Source organism: Eurosta solidaginis, chromosome 1 (genome assembly GCF_040869045.1).
Source record: "Eurosta solidaginis isolate ZX-2024a chromosome 1, ASM4086904v1, whole genome shotgun sequence".
NCBI classification, from domain to species: domain Eukaryota; kingdom Metazoa; phylum Arthropoda; class Insecta; order Diptera; family Tephritidae; genus Eurosta; species Eurosta solidaginis.
The window spans coordinates 89992420-89995750 of record NC_090319.1 but is presented as its reverse complement, the minus strand read 5'-3'; the positions used below and the strand labels follow the sequence as shown (position 1 = coordinate 89995750).

Here is a 3331-nt window from a genome sequence, read left to right as displayed (position 1 = left end):
TATAATCGCCGAAATGTATGTCAAAATTCCCTATATTCAGATCTATTCATTTTTGTTTGGAGTGGCATCATTGACAAATGTTATAAAAAATGTGCATTTTGACAGCGCTCTCTCGAAACAAATGCCGTCTTCCAGTGAGGTCTACAGCTCCGGCTCACGCTCAATCCCCACGGGAATGCTCTGGATCATTGAGAGACTTGAGAAGCAGATGTCGTGAAATTTTCGCACACGTGAAATGTGATAGGCAGATGTCGCCGCTCTTTTTCATTTAACTCATACGGCGAAAGACTAAGCAGCGACATCTATTTTTGGATTATTAGGTTTATTAAACGCAGCGTTGCCAAACTAAAAAGAAGTAATTAACAAATTATCTGGCTCACAAATTGAACCAGACTTCTATCTGGATTTATCTGGCTCAAATCTATGTTGTTGCATTTACATGCAAAATTATTTATCTGGCTCAGGATTTTGCCACCGAATGATGGCTAAAGAGTTGCAAATCTATTCATCTATGCCAAGCGCCAAGCGGCGACTAACTCAATTAACGACGACAGAGCGAATCATATGCGTGTGAATTTAGAGGGCACAATTGTGCTATGAAATGAAGAGCCCTGATGTAGTGCAAATTTTCAGCATATAATCTACATGTGATCTGCCTGGTTCTCAGCGTTGTTGTGTTTTTGATTAGATTACTTTTCATATTGAAATTATTATTATATGAAACTACTTGAGTACCATGTGGGGATGTGTTTTAGATGCAAGATTATTATTTTTATAACATCAAATGCTGTGCTTATGTGAATAAATCGGAGACGCATGTGTAGCTCTTTAACATGAACGTAAATCAATCTGGCACAAAGTCAAACAACATTGTCTGCAGTAATAACAACAAAATACCTGTATAATTAATTCCATAATTTCCCATTAGATTTGTATAAAACCATTTGAGTCACCCAATAAAGCGTAATAACATTTTGCAAACTTTGAAATAAGCCAAATATGAGAATGCGGAAATACTTTAATATTGCCTGATGTAAGTTGCATAATTAAGTAAGCGATCAAATCGGGAAGCTCCGATATGACTCGCTTGCATGCAATTGTACATCCTGTTAAGAAGGAATTTCGTCGGGATCAGTGCGGTTTCGATCACACCCCAGCGGAAGATTTTGTAAAGTCACAATGGCAAAGTCGCACGAAAAGCGTTGCATATTTGACTTATTTTGTTTTGTTTTCCGACAGGGTGGATAAATGATGTATATTGGAATTAACACACCAAAACAACAAACCCACAAAGAAGGTCAAGCGACTAAAATTACGGATTATTACCTACCCCAGTCAGCCACACAAAACGATTAGTAAACCACCCTCGGTTCTGAATGAACACACAGCACATACACAAGCATCAATTTTGACAATACCTGCTCATGTACCTACGAACTATAAATACAGGACAAACGACAACAACAGATCAGAACGAAAATAGACACTGATGATGGCACAACGCAGAAACCGGTTTGTCTCAAAACCAAATTTGACAAGGGATGACGGAAAATCGTTCCAATATACATCGTTGCATATTTAATTTATCGTTGGCTTATTGCGTTATTCTTCATCGCAGTTGTTATAGACTCGATGCTAGAGACGGAGGAGGGGTCATCAACAAACTTTTCGCTGTATTTTATTTACATGACCAGCTGGGGTGTCATGCTCTGTATGTTTACCAATATATTAGGAGCAGTGTTATTCACATTATGGTATTTTCATCCAGAGTATGCAGATACATTTTTAAATTTCGATTCGCTAACGAGTCCCTTCGTTATTTACTGGGGAATGTATATCATTTCATCAGTCCTTTCCATTGTGATAACAATAATATACTGGAGTGTACTTTATATTGCTGCTGAGAGTTCTTTAAATGCAACAAATGTGCTGACTCATGCGTGCAATTCCATTTTTATGTTCATAGATTTGTTGATTGGAGCTCATCCATTACGATTATTGCATATATTTTTTTTTTGCCTGTATTATGTGGCAGCATAGTTGCTATTTTCTCAATAACCTCCTCTGTGGTGGCAATAATAGTAAAGGTCAACCGTATATTTATCACGTAATTGATTGGAACGAACCATTAAGTGCAACGCTCGTGGTGTTTGGTGTAGTTTTGCTTAGTTGTTGCATTTACATGATGCTGTTCATTATCTACAAACTGCGTATTATGGTTTATAGACACATTCATAAGGCATCCTACTATTTACCAACAACAGCACCAAATACGAATGGTATTGAGAAAACGGAAACGCCGATTTGCCAAAAACAGTAATGGGCAATGGTATTCAGCATTCACCTTCCGGAATTTCAATGGTTTTAGGCAATTTCCATACGACGTCTGGTTATCAGAATCAGGCGTTTGCGGCAAGCAGCGAAAAGTTAGAAAAGTCTTAAATAGTATTTAGCATTAACCATTTAATTGCGAAAAATGTTTAAAAGTTACCAACGAGTGAGAAAAGTAATTTCACTTCCAAAGTGTGCCAGCACCCTTAGCCGAAGCGAATGTCAAATTCTTCTTCTTATGCTATACTTGCAACAAAAGTTGCAAGCTGGGTACTTTTTCATGTCAGATGGTGCCAGTGTAGACCAATCTACCGTTCTCTATAAAGATACGTGCAACTATTTGGGATTTTCGTCCTTAATGTCCTGGCAAAGTTTCTGCACCCATACCATCATTGCCCAATTGGTTTTTGTTGTTTCGCCATATCCATAGCCAAAAATGGTTTGCCATTCATTCAGGTCTGTTTTCCCTTTCCAGGGTCATGTCACGAGTGGATTTCTCCTTACTGTTAGCCGATAGCCCATCGCTTACAAAATGAGTGGTGTAGGGCCTTTAGTCTCTGCCAGCGGTTGATGACTGATGACGAGCTCTCGCTGGCATCTGGCTCGGGAGGGGCGAGTAGATGTCCCCCTGTCAGAAAATTACCAGGAGTAAGATGCTCTAGATCGGTTGGATTGTTGGAGGAAGGCGTGAGAGGTCGTGAATTGAGGCAATACTCGATTCTGCACAACAAGGTGGCGAATTCCTCAAAGGTATATGAGACGCTATTTTGTTGAAATGCCTTTTAAAACTTTTCACTCCCGCTTCCCACAATCCGCCAAAGTGCGGGAGGGGGGGGGGGGGGGAGCGGCGGGGATGAAGTGCCACGCGATTTCTTGATGGGAGCAGTAGGCTAGGGTTTTGTCGCGGGAGATTCGTTGCTTAATTCGCGGAGGGGCTTTTTAAAAAGGAAGATATAAACCAAAGGCAGAATACGCTAAGAAAATCAACACGACTGACTAG

General features: G+C 39.8%; 1 pseudogene; it reads left to right on the top strand.

Annotated features, from left to right (window-relative positions):
• The first annotated feature begins 344 nt into the window (after window positions 1-344).
• On the top strand, window positions 345-3118 carry LOC137236407 (protein rolling stone-like; annotated as a pseudogene).
• The last annotated feature ends 213 nt before the right edge of the window (window positions 3119-3331 follow it).